The sequence below is a fragment of the Botryllus schlosseri genome, chromosome 14 (assembly GCF_051294905.1).
Source record: "Botryllus schlosseri isolate E-star chromosome 14, Bs_hap1, whole genome shotgun sequence".
In the NCBI taxonomy this organism is placed as follows: domain Eukaryota; kingdom Metazoa; phylum Chordata; class Ascidiacea; order Stolidobranchia; family Styelidae; genus Botryllus; species Botryllus schlosseri.
In genome coordinates, this window is record NC_137249.1 from 21,448,936 (window position 1) to 21,475,508 (window position 26,573).

Genomic DNA, 26,573 nt, shown 5'->3' on the forward strand with positions numbered 1-26,573 from the left:
CGGCATATCGTACTTTCGGGTATAGGCGGCGGCGGCACGGTGTTGAATATGTATCGGGTATGGTAAATAGTCACGTGATTGCTCCTTGGTTAATGTGTATATCCCAAATTATTTTATATGACCGGTCCGAGTTGATCCTAGCGTTTACGGTGAGTGCGACTTCGATATATCGTTATTCTTATGGGCGCGGCGATGATTCGTACTTTCGTTGATAGAATGCTAGCGGCATGTCATACTTTCACCAAAAAGGGTGTGAAATAGTTTGCTAAATCTAGGAATCAGTCGCTTGGTAATTAGTTTACCACGGAGCCGGCGTAGACGGCGTTTCCAATACCAACAATAGCCGCGTTCACATATTAACACTCCAAATAGGTGTGAAATAGTTTGCAAACCCGGCGATCGCTGACAAGATAATGTCTCAGACATACGCGACTTGATGTTACAGGCATATCGACCGTTCACGCGGTGAAATTCTCGTAAGCAGTTTGTCACAGAACTTGATTTCACTCGTAAAGATTTAATAAGTAACGAATAACAGACCGCCAGTGTCGGTAACTTGAATAGCGACAAATTGTCACTTATTTCTACTCTAACCCTAATCCTTTGTGAAGTGTACGCTTATTCAAAAAGGTGCGACATAATTCTAAAATCCTACGATCGCTCACAAGATAACACCTATAAGACATAACCATCTCTCGTGACTTGTGGTTACATACATCGCAATCGCTACAATGTAATATGTTGGTAGTTTGGTGCAGAACTGGATTTCACGAGTCTGATACAATAAGAATATTACCTATTAAGTAATAAGCACCGAATAACAGAACCGTCGCAGACGGTGACTTGAATGTCCAAGATTTGATACTTTTCGCGATCGCTATATGTTTCACGTTTACTTTGGTTGCGTGATGCGAATCATGAGAATATTCAATCAATGTGTCAATTTGTCAACTTGAAATGAAACTCACTACACAAACCAAGTTGATTCATATTTGAATGTGTTGATCCGGTACAACTCTAATCCTTTGAGAAATCCATTTACCGCGATCAGTTGATTCGAACGTAACTTGAATATTGCTGACTCCAACTTCAGTCGCATCGAATTATTCACACATTCCACGCTGCTGTTTCACACCTATAGAATCAATACCAACTAATTAAACAAGAATCAAGAATCACAAGTATGTGCACTCTAAAAAATAAAAACCTCGATTTACCGCGAAATGTTTGGAAGCACGGTAGCCAGACATTTCGTGGTAATCTAACATTACCGTTAGTCAATGTAAATTTAACTTACACTCGTCCGGCAATCTCACTTTACACGCCAGACTGTAATGTTACAGTCACCCCCGGTATATCTAATCTACATGTTCTCCTGTACATTTGCGATCGAGACTGTCATTTTACCGCCTGCCTACCTACATGCTGTCCCTGTAAATCAGGATTACATAGTAATACCAGCTTGTAAATTCACGTACATCCATACCTATCGCAAAGCAACCCGATGCAAAAATATCGCAACATTTTCTTCGCATCCCCAAAACGACATTGGAACAAACTGTATATTCATTCATGATATCACGATGAAGTGGTTATCGATGGAAAAATATTGCTGCTGGAGGTCTAATTCTTCTTTAGAAGACATGCAGTAAGACGAGTGGTCTGAAGAAAACGTGAATTAATTCCACCACCGGCCAAACTTCCAATTGTTTCTTTTTCTCGTTCTCATTCCTTCTGTGTAAGTAGTATCTTGCAGTTCCACTAAAAAGAATTCATGCGTAAGTCGCTATATAAAGCAAAGTTCCTAACCTGGACATGACATTATAAAGACTAAGACAAATGGGCTAACAAAAATATAACATGTTTTGAAGTACCGGTACTGGCACATTGTGTGATGACGGCTCCGCCTTTTACATGACATAGCAGAGATTCATGACTTTATCTCTGTATTGAAGCAAAAGGTTCCTAATTTAAGGTGGCTTGTGTGGCAAACAAATCCAGCAGTGGATGAAAACATATCTATGCTATGGCCCGAAAATGACATTACCAAGCCAACAGTTTCAACTCCTCCGCAGCGGAGTATGTGGTCACTATATAAGTCGACAAATATCCCAAAATAGAACAGAAAATGCGGCGAATGAAATATATCAATCATGAAATCTAAGTCATCGAGGGCTGGTGTGCAGAGTCAGATATTCACGGTAACAAATACTATGTAGTACTGTATTACCCTTTAAGATGCGTATTCCATTCAGCATTCCTAGGAATCTTCAACGATCGCGTCCACTTTCTTCAAGCACAACAAGCTTCGCTCCACCCTTCGCTCAAATCTCACTAATGGCCACTGGCCAGACGACAATCGAACGATTTCGAAATAAATGGTATTCATCCGCTGACACATGACACCAATAATATTTACTGGCCACGTTATAATGTTTGATCTGGGTCGTTTTTTCCATACAGAAACATTTAGCATTGCACATAGTCCCTTTTTTCATCGAATTTCGTATAAATTGATATATATTCTATGTGTTGTTCACTACTTACTGTACTTACCTAACCAGACGCTGCTTGTGATGTCACAGTTGTGCGTTGGTTGTTTACTACGAATCTCAGAAAAAGCAGTCACCTAATGTAACCTATTACAGGTCGCCTTGTCCGCCATTAACAAATGGTCAGCTGAGCATGCGGTGCTGATATTTCTAGTTTCCCCGAGCAATATTATACATCCTGAACTAATTTTCTAACTTATCAGCCTTATCCGTGACAACGAATGTAACCAGCGAGACTGGACGTAGTGGCCGTACAGCCATTGCCTTATAATATAATATGGCTATGGTATACCACATTAGCTACGATTGTCAGTTATTTCTTGTACCCTACTAAGCTTAAATTGATACTAGGGCCAACAATTTCGGTGTGACAGACCCCAGTCTCGCAAACGAGGTTCAATCAGGTCAAATCACCTCTAGAATGATATATCAGTAACATTCAGTTCTACGTATACATTGGCTGCAGCGATTTTGATGCTAATCAATTTTGCCAATAGCCCGGTAAACTGCAGTAACGAGTAACTGTCAGTAATTTTGCGAAGAAATTCTGGTAACTTACTTTACAGCTATATTAAGGTAATATTACATATCAAAATGTAAAATGACAAGCTACGCACAGTAATTGGCTGCGACCGGTAATTCGTGGTAAAATTTACAGAGATTTCCCAGTAAATCTACCAGATTTTTTACAGTGTGCATTATACAGTTATTATCTTTATAAACGTGAATTTAAACTCTTAACAAAAACAAACAACTAATCATTTGCCAACTCTAGCATTACCAAAAAATTCAGGTATTGTTGATTGAAAATCTTTGAACCCGTATTATTAAGAGTGTTATAGCACGACGTCGGAATCCACTCGCGAGGTATACTAAGGGTAAATCCAGATAATCCAAAATGAAATATTTGGACTTTGACATAGTCTGAATTAAAATAGATTGACAAACATGGCTAACAACTTTCAACCCAGGCATATTTAGAGATTATACGCACATTGATTCGAAACAAGTAATGAAACATTACAACTCTATTCGCGACCTGTCTTTACGTTTGTCAAAGAGAGTTTCAGAAATATTATCACTATGACATCTCAACATTTTAACATCTTGCCATCAACAAAAGAGTAAAATACAAAAACCTTGTCAAGTCAATCCGTTTGTAACTCACCAAACCAAAGCAAAATGTGTCCATACGAAAAGTAGACAAGACTACGCAAGTAATCACTACAACCCACAAACATATCAAGTTCGGTTTTAGGCATAGACTGCCAAATCGTCTTTTTGTTCAACTGTAAAAGTCGTTACTATTCTGTAAGATAAACGTAATTACTTCTCGGTGCCGGCGACTTGAGATTAACATAATATGTTTGAGTATACGAGATTTGAATTTCTGACCAACGTAGTTGAGAATTCATTTATTACAATCGAACGCAGGTGTTATATCGAAAATTATCGTGATGTAAACATAAGGATTGTCACATCGATTTAACATATGAGATTTTGTAATGGTCTACCATGACTTGATTATTAAATTATTCGCGGTAATTAGACCCGGCGTTGTGGTAAAGGTTATTACGACAGCAACAAACTTTTCAGTACCGTTGTTATTAACATATTGAGTTGTAAAACTATGCGTGTCTGAAATGTTCTTGAATGGAAAATTATTCCACCTTGGTACATATCACCCTGCGTATCGCGGATATCAGAAAATAATTTACAAATGTAATTGTTTCCAGTAACCAAGACTAAAGACGAAACAACAATTGCGTTTGATGCTTAACAACCGGTACAATACTTTATTGTCAGAATCTGCGACATCGAATTGAAACATACGCACATTACGCAGTACGAAAATATTACTTGGGAACTCGAGGGTATCATTTAATCCGTGTTAAACTCTTTTCACACTATCTGTCGAACGCGTGAAATGTAAAACATTACGAGGTTACACTCCAAGACTTTGATCATCAAGAAAGTACATAGAGGTCGGCTTGTTGGATACGTCCTATTCAACCGGTCTTGATTGGTACAAAACTCATAACAATATTAAAATCGAAGTATGTGCTACACTGAAATCTACAAAAATGTGTTTGTATTGCTGTTCGTAGTAGTGATATCGATTTGAACCTCCGGAATAGTTGTCATCATCTAACCAAACTACTGAAAGTCGTTGTCAATCTGTATGATGTTCACTGATTGCATACTAGAACTATTTGTGCAACACACACGACCAGAGAAATTGGAAATTTTCCCATTGTCATTCATCAAAGTAAATGTCGTCACAATACTCAGTCACTAAAAAACCATATACTTGTATGTGATTGAATCATTGGTAATTAACTAGCTAAATCAAACCCCTAAGAAATTTCACTCACTCATTGGGTATTAAACAGCGTCGCTTAATCGGTGTGAGTCGCTTTTTTCTAAATACAAATCACATCTGTCCATCAGAAAACAATTTTCACTCACTTGGGTAATGAAACCAGTGTGCGATATTAATACAAGATATTTCCGTCACACAAAATATAATCAACTTCACTCGATATTCCCATGCTACGAAACTGTACAATGGTTTCATGTTTTGTATGACATGGAATTAATACCGATCAAAGTAACCGTATTAGAAATGACTTTCAAACAAAGACACTATATGTGGTTAACATTCTCATCGATTCTATTGTGATCAATGTATACTTCATGTGATCTGGATTCATTTCGATATGGTTAAACATTCAACCTCGACGGATACAAATTGTCACACACTCAAGTAATATCATACCAAATAGTTATTTACAACAACCAAGACACAGAAAATTTGTTTTGGTCGTTTCGATTTTATTACTGAGGTACTCATCACTTCACCTAATACAATCTAGATTTAAACTCCGTCTATAGTTTTGCTGGATACGAATTATGTTAGTGTAAACAATTTTCACTATCTTGGGTTATGAACTCAGTGTGTTAGCGATCATTCAATATTTTGTTGTATCAACTAGTTACTTTGTAGGATACGAATGATCATCCCTACAACTCTTACAAAAGTACGAAGGATATTTACATCACGCAAAGTAATCAACTTTACTCGATATCCTCACACTACGAAACTAAATGTTTGGATGGACTGTACAAACTGTTTTGATGTCACAAGAACTTTTTCATACGAATGGTTACGTATCTAAATATTCAAATAATCCAAAACGCAACTATAGTACTTACAGAAATATCATATAGTTGTTGTAACAAAGTTGTATGAATATACTATTGAATTGCATACTAAAGTTTTGTACCTTCAAGAAGCTCTTCAAAGTTGTATGTGTACAATGTTTATCGTGAGTCCTACACATTCATGATATCCGTCCGAGTTTGACTTTTAGAAAATATTATGCCGACATACTGATGTCTTTCAAAAACCAAACCGTGGTCACTGCTTGGGAGACCGATAAATGTCACGACAGTAATCTAGTTACTTCCACCAAAGAGTATGTATTCGACTTACCTTCCACAAATCTAACGCATAAAACAATTTACTTTAATAACGAGAAGCACAGAGCCTCACATCAAAACAACTAGAAGGTGGAACTATATTAAAAAACCTCGCTAACCTTTGTGCACCAGCTGTAAATCACACAAGCAACAAGTTTCAAGATTCTGGTTATTGAAAACACGTTGAAGTGCTTCTCCTGTGTCAAGTCGTTATAGTGACGAAAGCGTATATTGTAATATCATGATCGATTTGTATTCGTCGGTCGCAAACTGTCACTACTCCGAATAATTATTTTTCACTCAAACACAAAAGCATACTTGTCACCAATCGTTTTCATCAAGCACGAGTTCAAGAAACTTACTTGCTACGACATGAAGTCCGATTTAGTTTTGTAAATATTTTGTAATTATTTTTAGTAGCACTACATCAATGTCATCGAGTTGAGTGTTTACGATATTAGTGTGTATCTGTGTGTGTGTGTCATACTTGGGGGATCTGTATTGCAATTGATTCGAATTGACTAAATGCAAGAAGGGTTGAAATGTTTCGAATCGATTCATAAGTGGTCTTCGTTGTGGTTTTTATCGGGACATACAGCACGAACTAACTGTAGACTCTTCTCTGTTGTACAGCTACTCGGTAATCGAGATACATGCAGTCACATTTAAACAACGATCTTGTTTCGTCACACCAAAAATATGTTCACTGTCGCGATACTCTGCACAAGACGTGCAAATCCTTTTCATACTCGTAATAGTATACCAACGGCTACCGGCGACAACGTTTAACAATACCAACGACACTAAACATACGATACCTACCCAAGTAAAATTATCATTTTCACCTGGAGGTCAACCGTTACCAGAGTAAAAAATACCATTGCCCTTTGGAGATTTATCGTTTACTCAGAGCAACAATACATTTACACTTGGGGGTCTATCGTTTTCTAGAGTAACAAACCCCTTTTCCTTTCGAAATCTATTTTTTCCCTGGGTAACAAACCTTTTTCACTTGGAAATATACTTTTTCTCTTGGTAACAAACCTTTTTCACTAGGAAATATATTTTTTCTCTGGGTAACAAACCTTTTTCACTTGGAAATATATTTTTTCCCTGAGCAACAAACCGTTTTCACTGAGCAACAAACCATTTTCACTTGGCGGGTCGTCGTTTACCTGAGTAAAAATATCATTTTCCTTTGGAGATCTGGCGATTACCCGGTGTAACAATACCATTTTCACTTGGAAATCTATCTTTTCCCTGGGTAACAATACCATTTTCGTTTTGAAAACTGACCACCACACCGGCCAATTTGATATTTTTGTATATTGTTACAACAGACAGTGACAAAATATACACCAACAACGACTCCGATACATTTGTGTAATCGCATACTCACTTGTTCTGGTGCATCCCATCAAAATCGACGGTTGGCCACACACACACACACAATAACAATGCGCTATTTCGATATGACTTCGATGTCCGGGTTCGTGCTTTAGATTTTCCATAATCAATCCGTCTAAAGTTGTAATCCCCCGACTTTGTTAACTGGTTGATACACGGATAACAATCTTCGGAAAATGTAGGAATGCATGCTACCCATCGTGCTAACGATTCCAGGTTACTTGTAAATAATTTTCTTGCTCACCCTATACAGATTATACGTACAGGGATATGTAGCGGTAATCGGTTTGGTCAATACATATCGCCCCATTCAGTATGGAATTACAAACCCAATACAGGTCAGTTCATAACCGGATCCGGATATGCAATGCAAAGCGATAAAGCAGAACCAATGACCAAACGTAATTAAACATGTAGATTCACAACCCTTGATTTTTTTTTCGTGAAAAATGACAATACATATTGAATATATTTTACGATTGTTCAACCCTACCAAGTATTCACGTAAATGTGGTTTATGACATTACATACAATGTGTCGGTGTACAAATGTTTGGTGTTTATGCACACATCGGTATGACCTATAGACAACATCATCATACCCTCCAGGACTTCGTTATTGCATCGCGAGGTCAATAAAATCAATTTTGTATATTCAATCGGTGGCATAGACGACGGAAGGCTTGGAGATCCAATGTAAAATTCGGACAAACTTACGGGTATATTTGTCCATCTTGGTTATTCACTCAACTACCATTGGTGCTCTCGATACAGCGAACGGTACAGTATGCAACGCATATCATTAGAGTGATATATCCTCAGGTAAATATGGGGGCCTGGTCACAATAATTGTACGACACCGACAAATCGATGCACGCATGATGTGGTTGATGATAATTGTTTCATGTGTCAAAGAGACAGCACTCCCTCGTAAAGGTTAGCAGATCCCACAGAAACACACCTTGGATTACATTATCAAATCGATTTCTACCTTAAACCGAATCACTGGTGTTGAGAGTAGTGATATCCGATTTTTCGAATATTCACATCGACTTAGTGAACGATCGGTAACGACACTTATCATAAACATTACAAATATTAGTAATTCCAGTCGTATTATCTTGTGTTGTTACAAGTTGCTAAAACCATCGAGTGAATCAGTGAACGGATGGTAATCTGGGTTAAATCTCGATACAATTATTGTGGCCAGGCCCCCATATTTACCTGTGGATATATCACTCTAATGATATGCGTTGCATACTGTACCGTTCGCTGTATCGAGAGCACCAATGGTAGTTGAGTGAATAACCAAGATGGACAAATATACCCGTAAGTTTGTCCGAATTTTACATTGGATCTCCAAGCCTTCCGTCGTCTATGCCACCGATTGAATATACAAAATTGATTTTATTGACCTCGCGATGCAATAACGAAGTCCTGAAGGGTATGATGATGTTGTCTATAGGTCATACCGATGTGTGCATAAACACCCAACATTTGTACACCGACACATAGTATGTAATGTCATAAACCACATTTACGTGAATACTTGGTAGGGTTGAACAATCGTAAAATATATTCGATATGTATTGTCATTTTTCACGAAAAAAAAATTAAGGGTTGTGAATCTACATGTTTAATTACGTTTGGTCATTGGTTCTGCTTTATCGCTTTGCATTGAATATCCGGATCCGGTTATGAACTGAACTGTATTGGGTTTGTAATTCCATACTGAATGGGGCGATATGTATTGACCAAACCGATTACCGCTACATATCCCTGTACGTATAATCTGTGTAGGGTGAGCAAGAAAATTATTTACAAGTAACCTGGAATCGTTAGCACGATGGGTAGCATGCATTCCTACATTTTCCGAAGATTGTTATCCGTGTATCAACCAGTTAACAAAGTCGGGGGATTACAACTTTAGACGGATTGATTATGGAAAATCTAAAGCACGAACCCGGACATCGAAGTCATATCGAAATAGCGCATTGTTATTGTGTGTGTGTGTGTGGCTAACCGTCGATTTTGATGGGATGCACCAGAACAAGTGAGTATGCGATTACACAAATGTATCGGAGTCGTTGTTGGTGTATATTTTGTCACTGTCTGTTGTAACAATATACAAAAATATCAAATTGGCCGGTGTGGTGGTCAGTTTTCAAAACGAAAATGGTATTGTTACCCAGGGAAAAGATAGATTTCCAAGTGAAAACGGTATTGTTACACCGGGTAAACGCCAGATCTCCAAAGGAAAATGATATTTTTACTCAGGTAAACGACGACCCGCCAAGTGAAAATGGTTTGTTGCTCAGTGAAAACGGTTTGTTGCTCAGGGAAAAAATATATTTCCAAGTGAAAAAGGTTTGTTACCCAGAGAAAAAATATATTTCCAAGTGAAAAAGGTTTGTTACCAAGAGAAAAAGTATATTTCCAAGTGAAAAAGGTTTGTTACCCAGGGAAAAAAATAGATTTCGAAAGGAAAAGGGGTTTGTTACTCTAGAAAACGATAGACCCCCAAGTGTAAATGTATTGTTGCTCTGAGTAAACGATAAATCTCCAAAGGGCAATGGTATTTTTTACTCTGGTAACGGTTGACCTCCAGGTGAAAATGATAATTTTACTTGGGTAGGTATCGTATGTTTAGTGTCGTTGGTATTGTTAAACGTTGTCGCCGGTAGCCGTTGGTATACTATTACGAGTATGAAAAGGATTTGCACGTCTTGTGCAGAGTATCGCGACAGTGAACATATTTTTGGTGTGACGAAACAAGATCGTTGTTTAAATGTGACTGCATGTATCTCGATTACCGAGTAGCTGTACAACAGAGAAGAGTCTACAGTTAGTTCGTGCTGTATGTCCCGATAAAAACCACAACGAAGACCACTTATGAATCGATTCAAAACATTTCAACCCTTCTTGCATTTAGTCAATTCGAATCAATTGCAATACAGATCCCCCAAGTATGACACACACACACAGATACACACTAATATCGTAAACACTCAACTCGATGACATTGATGTAGTGTTACTAAAAATAATTACAAAATATTTACAAAACTAAATCGGACTTCATGTCGTAGCTAGTAAGTTTCTTGAACTCGTGCTTGATGAAAACGATTGGTGACAAGTATGCTTTTGTGTTTGAGTGAAAAATAATTATTCGGAGTAGTGACAGTTTGCGACCGACGAATACAAATCGATCATGATATTACAATATACGCTTTCGTCACTATAACGACTTGACACAGGAGAAACACTTCAACGTGTTTTTAATAACCAGAATCTTGAAACTTGTTGCTTGTGTAATTTACAGCTGGTGCACAAAGGTTAGCGACGTTTTTTAATATAGTTCCACCTTCTAGTTGTTTTGATGTGAGGCTCTGTGCTTCTCGTTATTAAAGTAAATTGTTTTATGCGTTAGATTTGTGGAAGGTAAGTCGAATACATACTCTTTGGTGGAAGTAACTAGATTACTGTCGTGACATTTATCGGTCTCCCAAGCAGTGACCACGGTTTGGTTTTTGAAAGACATCAGTATGTCGGCATAATATTTTCTAAAAGTCAAACTCGGACGGATATCATGAATGTGTAGGACTCACGATAAACATTGTACACATACAACTTTGAAGAGCTTCTTGAAGGTACAAAACTTTAGTATGCAATTCAATAATATATTCATACAACTTTGTTACAACAACTATATGATATTTCTGTAAGTACTATAGTTGCGTTTTGGATTATTTGAATATTTAGATACGTAACCATTCGTATGAAAAAGTTCTTGTGACATCAAAACAGTTTGTAGAGTCCATCCAAACATTTAGTTTCGTAGTGTGAGGATATCGAGTAAAGTTGATTACTTTGCGTGATGTAAATATCCTTCGTACTTTTGTAAGAGTTGTAGGGATGATCATTCGTATCCTACAAAGTAACTAGTTGATACAACAAAATATTGAATGATCGCTAACACACTGAGTTCATAACCCAAGATAGTGAAAATTGTTTACACTAACATAATTCGTATCCAGCAAAACTATAGACGGAGTTTAAATCTAGATTGTATTAGGTGAAGTGATGAGTACCTCAGTAATAAAATCGAAACGACCAAAACAAATTTTCTATGTCTTGGTTGTTGTAAATAACTATTTGGTATGATATTACTTGAGTGTGTGACAATTTGTATCCGTCGAGGTTGAATGTTTAACCATATCGAAATGAATCCAGATCACATGAAGTATACATTGATCACAATAGAATCGATGAGAATGTTAACCACATATAGTGTCTTTGTTTGAAAGTCATTTCTAATACGGTTACTTTGATCGGTATTAATTCCATGTCATACAAAACATGAAACCATTGTACAGTTTCGTAGCATGGGAATATCGAGTGAAGTTGATTATATTTTGTGTGACGGAAATATCTTGTATTAATATCGCACACTGGTTTCATTACCCAAGTGAGTGAAAATTGTTTTCTGATGGACAGATATGATTTGTATTTAGAAAAAAGCGACTCACACCGATTAAGCGACGCTGTTTAATACCCAATGAGTGAGTGAAATTTCTTAGGGGTTTGATTTAGCTAGTTAATTACCAATGATTCAATCACATACAAGTATATGGTTTTTTAGTGACTGAGTATTGTGACGACATTTACTTTGATGAATGACAATGGGAAAATTTCCAATTTCTCTGGTCGTGTGTGTTGCACAAATAGTTCTAGTATGCAATCAGTGAACATCATACAGATTGACAACGACTTTCAGTAGTTTGGTTAGATGATGACAACTATTCCGGAGGTTCAAATCGATATCACTACTACGAACAGCAATACAAACACATTTTTGTAGATTTCAGTGTAGCACATACTTCGATTTTAATATTGTTATGAGTTTTGTACCAATCAAGACCGGTTGAATAGGACGTATCCAACAAGCATACCTCTATGTACTTTCTTGATGATCAAAGTCTTGGAGTGTAACCTCGTAATGTTTTACATTTCACGCGTTCGACAGATAGTGTGAAAAGAGTTTAACACGGATTAAATGATACCCTCGAGTTCCCAAGTAATATTTTCGTACTGCGTAATGTGCGTATGTTTCAATTCGATGTCGCAGATTCCGACAATAAAGTATTGTACCGGTTGTTAAGCATCAAACGCAATTATTGTTTCGTCTTTAGTCTTGGTTACTGGAAACAATTAGATTTGTAAATTATTTTCTGATATCCGCGATACGCAGGGTGATATGTACCAAGGTGGAATAATTTTCCATTCAAGAACATTTCAGACACGCATAGTTTTACAACTCAATATGTTAATAACAACGGTACTGAAAAGTTTGTTGCTGTCGTAATAACCTTTACCACAACGCCGGGTCTAATTAACGCGAATAATTTAATAATCAAGTCATGGTAGACCATTACAAAATCTCATATGTTAAATCGATGTGACAATCCTTATGTTTACATCACGATAATTTTCGATATAACACCTGCGTTCGATTGTAATAAATGAATTCTCAACTACGTTGGTCAGAAATTCAAATCTCGTATACTCAAACATATTATGTTAATCTCAAGTCGCCGGCACCGAGAAGTAATTACGTTTATCTTACAGAATAGTAACGACTTTTACAGTTGAACAAAAAGACGATTTGGCAGTCTATGCCTAAAACCGAACTTGATATGTTTGTGGGTTGTAGTGATTACTTGCGTAGTCTTGTCTACTTTTCGTATGGACACATTTTGCTTTGGTTCGGTGAGTTACAAACGGATTGACTTGACAAGGTTTTTGTATTTTACTCTTTTGTTGATGGCAAGATGTTAAAATGTTGAGATGTCATAGTGATAATATTTCTGAAACTCTCTTTGACAAACGTAAAGACAGGTCGCGAATAGAGTTGTAATGTTTCATTACTTGTTTCGAATCAATGTGCGTATAATCTCTAAATATGCCTGGGTTGAAAGTTGTTAGCCATGTTTGTCAATCTATTTTAATTCAGACTATGTCAAAGTCCAAATATTTCATTTTGGATTATCTGGATTTACCTTTAGTATACCTCGCGAGTGGATTCCGACGTCGTGCTATAACACTCTTAATAATACGGGTTCAAGGATTTTCAATCAACAATACCTGAATTTTTTGGTAATGCTAGAGTTGGCAAATGATTAGTTGTGTGTTTTTGTTAAGAGTTTAAATTCATGTTTATAAAGATAATAACTGTATAATGCACATACTTGTGATTCTTGATTCTTGTTTAGTTAGTTGGTATTGATTCTATAGGTGTAAAACAGCAGCGTGGAATGTGTGAATAATTCGATGCGACTGAAGTTGGAGTCAGCAATATTCAAGTTACGTTCGAATCAACTGATCGCGGTAAATGGATTTCTCAAAGGATTAGAGTTGTACCGGATCAACACATTCAAATATGAATCAACTTGGTTTGTGTAGTGAGTTTCATTTCAAGTTGACAAATTGACACATTGATTGAATATTCTCATGATTCGCATCACGCAACCAAAGTAAACGTGAAACATATAGCGATCGCGAAAAGTATCAAATCTTGGACATTCAAGTCACCGTCTGCGACGGTTCTGTTATTCGGTGCTTATTACTTAATAGGTAATATTCTTATTGTATCAGACTTGTGAAATCCAGTTCTGCACCAAACTACCAACATATTACATTGTAGCGATTGCGATGTATGTAACCACAAGTCACGAGAGATGGTTATGTCTTATAGGTGTTATCTTGTGAGCGATCGTAGGATTTTAGAATTATGTCGCACCTTTTTGAATAAGCGTACACTTCACAAAGGATTAGGGTTAGAGTAGAAATAAGTGACAATTTGTCGCTATTCAAGTTACCGACACTGGCGGTCTGTTATTCGTTACTTATTAAATCTTTACGAGTGAAATCAAGTTCTGTGACAAACTGCTTACGAGAATTTCACCGCGTGAACGATCGATATGCCTGTAACATCAAGTCGCGTATGTCTGAGACATTATCTTGTCAGCGATCGCCGGGTTTGCAAACTATTTCACACCTATTTGGAGTGTTAATATGTGAACGCGGCTATTGTTGGTATTGGAAACGCCGTCTACGCCGGCTCCGTGGTAAACTAATTACCAAGCGACTGATTCCTAGATTTAGCAAACTATTTCGCACCCTTTTTGGTGAAAGTATGACATGCCGCTAGCATTCTATCAACGAAAGTACGAATCATCGCCGCGCCCATAAGAATAACGATATATCGAAGTCGCACTCACCGTAAACGCTAGGATCAACTCGGACCGGTCATATAAAATAATTTGGGATATACACATTAACCAAGGAGCAATCACGTGACTATTTACCATACCCGATACATATTCAACACCGTGCCGCCGCCGCCTATACCCGAAAGTATGATATGCCGACGCACCCATAAGAACACATGGCGAATCACCACCACTGCCTATACGCGAAATACGACATGCGAAAGTACGACGTGCGACAGATGCCTATACCTTAAAGTACGATGTGCCAACACGAGTTTTCAATACGATATGCGACAGATGCCTATACCTGAAAGTACGATGTGCGAGCGCACCCATAAGAACGCATTACGATGTGCGACCGAGAGGGGGGTCAAAAAGTACGATGTGCCACCACGAGTTTTCCATACGATGTGCGACCGCACCCATAAGAGCCCCAGGCAAATCACGAGCGATCTATATAACTACTTACGTAACCATTCGTATGAAAAAGTTCTTGTGACATCAGAACAGTTTGTAGAGTCAAACCAACCATTCAGTTTCGTAGTGTGAGGATATCGAGTAAAGTCGATTACTTTGTGTGATGTAAATATCCTTCGTACTTTTGTAAGAGTTGTGAGGATGATCATTCGTATCCTACGAAGTAGCTAGTTGATACTACAAAATTTTGAATGATCGCTAACACACTGAGTTCATAACCCAAGATAGTGAAAACTGTGTACTCTTAGACTAACATAATTCGTATCCAGCAAAACGATAGACACCAAAGGCTCGATGAAGTTTAAATCTAGATTGTATTAAGCGAAGTGATGAGTATCTACAGTAATAAAGTCGAAACGACCAAAACAAATTTTCTGTGTCTTGTAAATAACTATTTGGTATGATATTACTTGAGTGTGTGACAATTCGTATCCGTCGAGGTTGAATGTTTAGCCATATCGAAATGAATCCAGATCACATGAAGTATACATTAATCACAATAGAATCGACGAGAATGTTAACCACGTAGAGTGTGTTTGTTTAAAAGTTATTTTCAATACGGTTACTTCGATCGGTATTAATTCCATGTCATACAAAAACATGTAACCTTTGTACAGTTTCGTAGTACGGGAATATCGAGTGAAGTTGATTATTTTTGTGTGACGAAAATATCTTGTATTGATATTGGACACTGGTTTCGTTACCCAAGTGAGTGAAAATTGTTCTTGGCTGGACAGATATGATTACCCAGCAAACACCCGATCTCCCACGGACTTACGGGTACGTCCACAATTGTGCCCAGTCGTCCCACGTCCCACTTTTAGTGACTGAGGACTTGCTCAGTAGGTCACAAATTGACGTCCAATTATGTAACTCCAAGAGACCCCCAGAGGAAGTAACTTTAAGAGTGCTCCTATGCCAGTCACCAATGACCATTCCAGTGGATGTCATAATAGTGTGAGGCCTGGATGCCACCAACACAGGAGTTGATTTGGATGTCCTTACTGGGAAATCGTTTCTATGAACTCAAATGTGCATTATTCTGCAGTCAATGCTGAATAAGTTGTTTTGAATACAGTCATGATACAAGTGAAATCTAGTGGAGTGAAGCCGTGAATGTTGATATGGTGTGACTTTCTCATCGCGTGGAACTTCACAAGCCCGGCTGTCGATCATTGCGGTCGCACAGTGCTAAAGAGGCTCGATATAATGTGCGATACAGAGACACAGTGGCTTATTTTATTGTGACATTACTGGGTCGAAAATGCCCACATCAGGGGCAAATACTCGTAATGCATGTGAAATATTCCGATATCAGAACTTGATAATCGTCATGATGGGATTGTGATGACTATTCCAATCACGGAACAACGCAGTCAGCAATCCTCTCGGCTATTTCGATAATGGAGTCGAACACGCCTGTTGCTTCAGATTCATCCAATCATAAAACCAGAAGCCTGCCTTCTTCTATTTGGCGAGCATCGCGCATGCGCCGCGCGTGTAATTCAATTTGATCACCGTATGTAGCAATGGCGGAGGGACGAATTATCACAGTAATGGTTTAGTTCATAATTGGAAACGTTAACAGCGTGGACTGTGAGATGTCTCTATCATGAGTACCGGAAGGGCAGGGAGCTTGGTATTTGAGTGCTATATTTAATAAACAGCAATAGTCTCGATCATCATGAACTGCTGATGCGATATAATGAATTCGATTATATGATTATAGTGACACGGCTGTAATATCACCTACAGACGGAATTGATCGACCCGCTGCTAATCGGTAACTCATGCAAGCCGATAATTCTTGTAGTAGGCTACATTTGATATACTATATGATAATGTATTGATCATAGAAGTCTGATTTATTGTGCTCCGTTCCATAATGTCTCACAAGCAATAACTTGCCATTTCATGTGCATCGTGTGAAAAGTTTTACAAGGATTTCCTAGGACTGCAGGACCCAATCAGCAAACCAGATGCCGCATAAAGTAATGTACCGGTATTTTATAACATATCGGTATATACTGAATTTTGAAATGTTATGTATAGGCTTACAGAAATTTGGAATGTTCCTTTATGGAATGTGAGATTGCTGAATTTGTGGATGCATGAAGATTGTAGCATCACATTAACATCCATTTTCGTATTTTTGTGTCCACAACAGTATATAACCATCTATAATAGCGTTAATAAAATAATTGAGGCTTTCAGTGAACATGTAAGAATTTTTGGCAATATTGGTTTATATTTAGGGTATTTTAGGAACAACATTATAATAGTTTGTTAGCCCATCTTTAACCTCGCTCTAATCAAAGGATACTCAAACACTAAACCAATTATAAACTCTATAAACTTAACATGTTCGTGGCCTGGTGCAGACGGGTTGTTGGCAATGTTACCGCAATGTTGGCACGGCCTCCGTGCATACTTTTATTGCTTGATTATAACTTTCGATATTAGTATATATACACGGAAACATTGCCTACATTGCAGCAGTATCAAAAAAGTAGGCCCTAAGGAAGGCTGATTGCTCATGGTCATCTTGCCGTCGATAAGAAAACACAACCTTATTATCAATGGATTCTTACTATATATGGATGGGACATATCTGTGTTTGTGTATACAAAGTTACTTCATTTCTACCAGGAGACTAGATATTGAACAGGCAATGTTATGTAGTTCTAAACTTCAGAGGAAGGCGCCGCAGTGGTGCATTGTTCATGGATCAAGATGTTAAATTATGTAAGTTGAAGTTACGATGATGATTTATGATATTTCATTAATTAGCAATTTATTACCCTGAAAAAAGTGCCATCGATGATGCGGAAATCAACAATTGACGGTGGTTCGCAATCGGGCTGCTAAAACGTGCTGGGTGGAACTATAATTTTATTATAAACTGCATTGTTATAGTGGCACAGAGCGTGTAATTTCAGTAGGCTGTCTTGAAAATAGTCACATACTTGGCTCGAATCATAAGAATTGATACTCGTTCGAGATTTGAGTAACCATACCAATGTGCTCAGCCCTATTGATTGGTCATTGTGGTGAGTAGAATGTGCGAATGGTCCAGCTTGAACTTCATTGTCTTTTTTTTACAGGATATTCTAGATTCCTGGCTTGGCTTCTTGACAAATGGCTTCACTACAAACATTATAATATCTTTGATTATTTAGATCGGCAATGTCTTCAATGGATAGTGTTCAACAACGTCAAGAACACTGTACAAAGTATGTCTTGATGACTGGAACCAAAAACGTTCGGAAGAACTACTGCCACATGGAACAAGCGTTGCTGTAAAATCGGTGCTGCGTCATCCTCAGGAAAAAGTCAAAAGGTATAAAACATTGAATACACTTCATGGAAACCAGAGGCTGTGAAAGTAATCATCTTTTGAACTGAAGTAGATGTAATGTTATGGATTTATACACACCTAGAGGTAACAACTTTAAAGTTGCGTTAGATCTACTAGAAATGGAAGTAGATAATGCACTTCTGGAAAGTATACAAATAATAAGTTTGAAAAAGTAGATTTGGTCGAGGTGTTGCGTAGGCATTCTTAGCGTTTAATCATAGTTGGTGGTCAAAGTACATATTGTTTGCACCGGAGTTTAATTAGTTGCAACGCCTTGAATTTCAACTGTACAATTAGCCATTTACCAGGCTTGTAAAATTCACTTCAAAATGAAGTAAAAAGTTCTAAAAGAAGATTTTGTGCTCTATTCTATCCCAGGGGTTCTTGAACAGGGCCCGTAGACCCTTTTGTGGTACGATATGCATCGTGGAATTAGACCTATATGCTGTGGTTCTCGTGCTATGCGCAATTTTATGTGAATTGACTATCTGATTTTAATATAGGTACCATCAGAAATTGTGTTGAAAATAAATTTTGGGCTGCTAGAAATCTTATGAGTAGCATGAAGTGTGCGATCGCTAAGGCTAAGAAACAATGCTATTACTATGGCTAAAGTTGTTGATATGTTCCAATAATAATCGAAGCCAACATCTAATTCTGAATTAATTTGACTTTGGTAATGACAGTAGCAACAGCCTACTTATCACGACTATATCAAAACCCGGATTAGGCTACACCGCTCAAATGCTCTGATACCAGATCAAATTTCAGTAGATTTTAAAATACAACTGAGACACGTCAAATGTCCACCAACTGAAATAGTATAACCCAGAGTTTGATGATGTCAACTCATGATGCATCCTATTGCATCATCTCTATAACTCATTATTTTAACAAATTATGCCCAGCACAAAATAATTTTATTGAAATATTCAAAACTGTGATTTTTTTCGTGTCAAACGTGAATAATACAATAGTAAATTATATTCTCGAGATGTTTGTGGAATGCCTGTTTGCAAGCTCCCGTCAAATAAGGCCTACATGGAAATTATACATTGAATATCCCTATCTTGCTGCGTCGTCAAAAATCCGGAAATTGACCTGCGACCACATTTGAATTTGAAGCCTCTGCTCTATATGATGTGACAACATTATGAACAAGGAAAAGTTGAAATATCTATCTCGTATGCTAATTCGAAGAAAATGAATACCGGCTCTACATCATATCGAAGAATGTTTTTTAGATTTAAGATAATTCCTATTTTATTGTACTTTGAGACAATACATTTGTCATTCACACGATCGTGCGTAGCTACGTCCTACATGTGCCGTGTTCTGCGATATGACGAATCTATGTTTTAGGCCTCGCAGTGGTACATAGAATCGGAATTCTAATTCTTGTTGAATACAATTTATGTACCCTAAAAGATCATCTGTTTCGACTTATCGTTGCTCTATTCAGATTCGTGGCAAGCCCTAGTTGTAGTAGGTGATAAGTTCCAAATAAAGGTGGTCAAAGTATTCATCGTTAGTACCGTACTAAATAGTATAAATAGCGATTTACAAGACATCAAACTACTTCCCAGTGTCGACATGGTCAAAATATGGAGACTTGAGGAATGTCGTAGTTGTATGTTTTTAAACAGAGATAAGGAAAGCAATCATGTTCAGCACTCAATTAGAAATATTTGTAGCGTCAGTAGTCTAGTACAAGTAAGAGTAACGCAATGTATTTCTACTCGGGTTCAAGCACTCAAGCAGCGATATACATGGCTTATCAAAACTATTTTAGGTAAAGTAGAAGTTCTGGAAAGTACTGAAGTATGTACTTGAGGTGTTTCCACAATATAATTTGATTGACGGGTTTCATACTCTGTATCACAACGTCAGAAGCTCCCGTACTCGAGTAGACATTGTAGTATCGTCATAAATTATCACTAAGCACAAGTAGAAGTAGCGGATCACAATTAATGCATGAGGGAATAGAAATTGAAGCAGCTCTGACGCACATTTCGTGTGCTATGTCAGCAGAGTGGCTCTACAAATGATTTGCTGACATTGTTGTATATGTTTCAGGCAAAACAAAGACCAAGAAGAAAACTGTTGTTGCAACCAAGTTTATTGCGAATACGCGCTCGCGCTCTTAACATGATGCGGTGCAAATGATGCATCGTTTTATAATATGCAATGTAAATTTTACTTATGATTGCTCCATGCTTTTCCCTGTTTTAGTTGTATTAGCAGTTGTACTTTTTCAAAGTCATGTGACACGTTTATTTCTAATTTCATGATGCACTTCAGTTGAAATGTTTGTAATGGTAACATAAAATTGACTTAGAACTTGCTGTTATATGCAAAATCCCACTGACACATTTATTCGTAGTGATTTCCTGATCGATTTTTCACGTAAGCCTGAACTTTGTTTACCAGTAATAGTTCATTAGTTAATGTTGTACTTGTATTTTGCAATTGTCGTTTTACAGTAACCCAATATAAACAGTTCGTTAGTTTATATGATGTTGAATTCCATGTAATTGCACCAGGTTAGGAGGGGAGTCCTGATATGGTAATCCTGAGGAATAGAACAGGTGGTAAATGACATATCCATAGGGAGTCACGTCGCGTCCACAGTAGGTCTGACGCATCCATAGGGAGTCACGTCACGTTCACAGCAGATCCAATGAGTCCATATGGAGTCGCTTCACGTCCATAGTAGACCAACTCAGGAAGTGTTTAGGACGCTTCTAGTAGTCGACAAATCCACTCCAGGGAAGTAACACTGGGCGTCCTGCGTCTTTTCCGCAGGAAGTCAACTGGACATCGGGTGTTTGCTGGGTAGTATTTAGAAAAAACGACTCACACCGATTAAGCGACGCTGTTTCCTATCCAATGACTGAGTGAAATTTCTCAGGGGTTTGATTTACCGAGTTAATTGTCGGCGATTCAATCACATACAAGTATATGGTCTTTTAGTGACTGATTATTGTGACGACATTTACTTTGACGAATGGCAATGGAAAAATGTCCAATTTCTCCGATCGTGTGCGTCGCACAAATAGTTCTAGTATGTAATCAGTGAACGTCATGTAAATTGACAACGACTCTCAGTAGTTTGGTTAGATGATGGATGTTCAAATTGATATCACTACTATGAACAGCAATACAAACACATTTTGTAGATTTCAGTGTAGCACACATTTCGATTTTATTAATGCTGAGAGGTTTCTGTATTACTCAAGTATAGTTGAATAGGCGGTGCCTAGCAAACATATTCCAATTTGTTTTGTTAGTAATGATCAAAGTGTGTGTGAAATGATGTGAACGGATTAAGCATTAATTTACTTTAACGAATGACAACGGAAAAATTTTCAATTGTATTGTCGGTGTATGTGTTAGACAAATAATTCTAGTACACCTAACTATAGGATACATTTGGCGAACATCGTACAAATTGTTTGGTTGTGATGGTAATGACTTTCAGCGGCTTGGTTTCATGTCGGAATTATTATTTGGGGGGTTCAAAAACAATTTCAATCAATACTACAAATGAACAACAATACAAAACACGTTAAGTGAATTACAGTGTAGCAAGTACTTTTTTGATATTACGATTGTTGTGCACCATACATTTCTAACTGAATTGAATGCATCTAGCAAACATATTCCAATTTACTTTTGTAATGATCAAAGTATGCGAAATGGCGTGAATGGATTAGGTATTAATCAAGCGGCGGTATGTCAATTCACCTAGTGTGATATCTTGACCCGAGTAATGTGTGAAAGTGTTTCAATTCTCACCGCAGATTATGATGATAAAGTATTGTACCGGTTATTGTTCAAGAAAGGAAATTGTTGTTTCATCTTTAGTCTTGTTTACTGCAGACAATTACATTTGTAAAATATTTCCTGATATCCACAATACACTGCGTGGTTTGTACCAAGGTGGAATAATTTTCCATTCTAGAACATTTCAGACACGCATAGTTTTACAACTCAATATGTTAATAACAACGGTACTGAAAAGTTTGTTGCTGTCATAATAACCTTTACCACAACGCCCGGTCTAATTAACGCGAATAATTTAATAATCAAGTCATGATAGACCATGCCGATCAAGATAGCGTAATGGTTAAGCGTCCGGCTTCTTGATCGGTAGGTCGTCGGTTCGATTCCCGGCCGGGTCAGACCAAAGACCTGATTGGTAACACTGGTATCCATGGCTTCCCTGCTTGGCGCTCATGCATTACTGGGATAGTATGGAGGGGTGGTGCATGACTTAGAAAGTCGTAAAGGCTATATCTGCACTTCCTTGTCCAGCGGCATATGCACATCATGCACTCATGGTATGCATATGCGCTGATCGTGTGTATGTATATCATGAGTCGGTGTATATGCCGCAAAAACATCAAGGACAAAAATAAACTACGTCCTTTCTTTTCCATTACAAAATCTCATATGTTAAATCGATGTGACAATCCTTATGTTTACATCACGATAATTTTCGATATAACACCTGCGTTCGATTGTAAGAAACTACGATGGTCATACTTTCAAATGTCGTATACTCAAATATATTATGTTAATCTCAAGTCGCCGACACCGAGAAGTAATTGTTTTTGTCTTACAAAATATACCGCATAGTAATTTCTTTGTCTCGCAGAATAGTAACGACTTTTACAGTTGAATAAAAAAGACGAGTTGACGGTATATGCCTAAAACCAAACTTGCTATGGATTTTAGATTGTAGCGATTGTATGGACTCGTGTATGCTTGACTGGTTTCATACTGATACTGTTTGAGTTGATTGGGTGAGTTACAAACGATTTACTTGACAAGGTTTTTCCTTGTTGGCTTTTTGGAGTATGGTAAGATGGTAAGATGTCGAGGCATAATACTATTTCCGTTAACTCAATTTCAACGAAAAAATAACCAGATAGCTTGTTCAAGGTTTCGACAAATAGATTGAAATATTCCGGTTTAACTCATCGCGTCGCAACTCGATCGCGGTATGTACAAGTGGTTGTCAAGTTAGAAATATCTACAACAGGTGCTATTTCATTGATTGGCTTGATTGTGCGTAGTAACACATTAAAATATTGCGATGACATAGTGATATTATTTACTGAAACTATATTTGACAAACGGAAACTCAGTCGTGAATAGAGTTGTAAGGTTTCATTACCCAGTAAACACAGTACAGACCAAAGATGTAGAAAGCGGAGTCCGATATGGTAGTTATTAGAGCTCGGCAGGTAGTAGAAAGGGGGAATTTGTGTCGACTCAATTCAATGTCTTTTCCATGTCCTTCAATAATGTAAATATTATGTAGATGCTACAGCCTTTAAGCATGGTGAGTAGAATGTAGATCCTACATTAGAAGAATATCCTGATATAATAACCTGTTTTCTACCACTGGGCAAAACCTGATCACGGCTGCGTACACACACCACATTATCTACTACATATTAATCACATTTGCGATAATTTATTCCAAAACGGAATTGGCAAGTAAATAATGCCGGTGTAAAAAATGAAACGAACGAAATTACTTGTAGTGCCAAGTAGCAATGAATGAAACTATGAGAACAGTCAGTAATCAGAAGGTTTCATCGTCTGATGATGATAATCCCTCTGGCGTTTTCTTTTCACCACCCTTTCGAAATAAAATGAAAATGACGATTATTAGCTAAGACATTCGTACTGCGAAAATGGCAGAGGTAGCGAGTAACGAATGACTCCTGCATTTTTTTCGCCCATACTTACTAAAATGGATTAGATTCTGGACTATTTCCGCTCAAGTTTTTTTTATTATATATTTTTTTATTATATGACTAGAGAACTGACTTCAATCGCCACTTCTACTTGATTATCAAGATCAACGATGACTACTTCAGCAATCTTTGAAAACAGCCACTAACACAAAAAGAATTCTTGACTAAAATTTCTTCACATTCTGTCAAAAATGATCAATTCAACAATCCAAATGAATCAGTTATTTGGCAGCTAGTTGGAGAGATATATACTCAAGTCTAGAAAGTGGAATGATACTCTGCCTGGAAAGCTGAAGACCTAACAATATTGTGTACAGAGAACAAAACATTTGAGTGGCTGCACTGGTCTAGACATTAACAAATTATTAGAATTGACAGCAAGATAACCAGCAAGACATTAAAATGACAATTAGTGCAGTTTCTTAGGCTGTAGCGATACTCAGCCAGGAAAGTAATTGACCTAGCAGAGAGCAAAACGTTGTAAATAAAGCGAGCGAAACCTCCGACAAATGATAAAACATTAGAATCGACAGTCTTACTAGAAGCAGAATAACAATCATGAGGGGTTAGAGAACAGAAGCCGGGAAGTGACCATCAGAAATTACTGAATACTGGCCGAACAGATCCATGACCACTAACAAATGGTCTTATAATAGTCAATATTGATACCAAATGACACCACCCCTATTTCACCGCAACATTTAGCAAATACAGCGCTGGAGTCAACCTTGTATAACCGCTAACCAAACGCCCATTAGTTTTCCCACCTACTACTACGCGCTTCGCGGATGGAAATACGCATTAAAGCGAACGGACGCGACTTGTCACACTCTTGCTATTTCTGCTCCTTTTTTTTCTTCGTTCCTCTTCTCTGTCGCTTCCGCTTCAGGAGAGAAACAGTCGGCTGCGTTTACGGATCGTGAATTCCCGGCTTAATGGTGATTCTTCCTCCAATGGTCAGCACCTTGAAAATCGAGAACAATGTTGTTGCAAAATGCATGACAATTTGAAAGTTACATCATTCTAATTATTCCAGTTATGGCCGTGAATCGTTACAAGTGCGGTAACCATAAGAATTATTACTATAGTTTAACTACAAATACAATATATTGTATAAAATAATTACCAATTCTTTTACGTTGATCGAGTCCCAAATAGATGAAATATGTCAAAACGTTTGCTAAAATTTTTTGTATAATTTGACAGATTCCGAAATCTTCTCAAAGTGCACCTTTCAAAAATTTGATATCAAGACTCCCAACATTTTACAATTCGAAGTTGGATGGCTTTACCAATACAAGTACAGTTTGTATCGCAATTGACAATTATGTAGAGAACGCTGCGAGACATGAGAGTAGGCCTACCCTAAAACGTTTCTCTGACATGGACATTAGGGCTCCTAAAAAAATGACTTTTTTTCTCAAATCGTTCTGGCTACTTGATAAAATTGTTAGGTTTTTTCTGAAATCGTTCTGGCTACTTGATAAAATTGTTAGGTTATCTAATTCAAGCCTACACACCAAATTTGGTTCAATTCCAACCAGTAGCCGCATTGCTACAGGAAAAGAAAGTTTATATTTATTATAATAATAATAAATAATAATAGTTGGTTGTATTAAGTAATTAATTAATAATTAATTAATTACAACTTCTGAACTGACGCATCACTGCTGTGGATGCCAGCGAAACGATCTGGATATATCGCACCTGGACGTACCCGCCGTGGGAACAAGCGGATGACCCCAGAGGACTCGTCCACTCCGACCACACAGGAACACCAAAGAGAAGATATTTCTCAACATGGCGCCTGTGCAACACCGAACTGTGGCTCACAAAACAGCTCTGCTGCAAAAGAAAAAAAGAAGAGACACAGATGGAGTAAAGAAGAGTATAAAGAAATAATGAGATGTTACTTCTTAGTCAAACTTGAAAACTCGGCAGGAGTAACCGAAGGAACTTTTCAAAAATGGAAAGAGAGAACGAACAACTCTCCAACCATGACTGCCAATACCCTGGCAACAATGAGACGTTGTGTAATAAAAAATAAAAAATTATCTGAACAAGAACTTGCAGAAATCGAGGGAGAAATGTGTAACAAAATCATAGAAAACTCTGAGGCAATGGAACTGCAATTCGGCCAAGATGACCTGAACCCACAACAATCACTTGATGACCCGAACATCGCAGAAGTAGAATTACAAAATACCACCGGGCACCCGGATGAATCAACAACACCTAATGATGGCGACATAGACA

General features: G+C 37.6%; 1 protein-coding gene and 2 long non-coding RNA genes across 3 annotated transcripts in view; 1 reads left to right on the top strand and 2 right to left on the bottom strand.

Moving 5' to 3' along the window:
* The window catches only part of LOC145455404 (kinesin-like protein KIF14), a 245,977-nt gene that overhangs the window by 186,647 nt on the left and 32,757 nt on the right, over positions 1-26,573 (bottom strand). The gene's annotated exons all lie outside the window — the stretch shown is intronic.
* Positions 1,511-3,251, bottom strand: LOC145456335 (uncharacterized). Its single transcript, XR_013920578.1, has 2 exons — positions 2,231-3,251; positions 1,511-1,761 (listed from the first exon to the last, which is right to left on the bottom strand). It is a non-coding gene; the product is annotated as an uncharacterized LOC145456335 (long non-coding RNA).
* LOC145455405 (uncharacterized) lies at positions 17,705-21,058 on the top strand. The gene is made up of 3 exons (XR_013920327.1): positions 17,705-17,933; positions 18,392-18,528; positions 20,623-21,058. It is a non-coding gene; the product is annotated as an uncharacterized LOC145455405 (long non-coding RNA).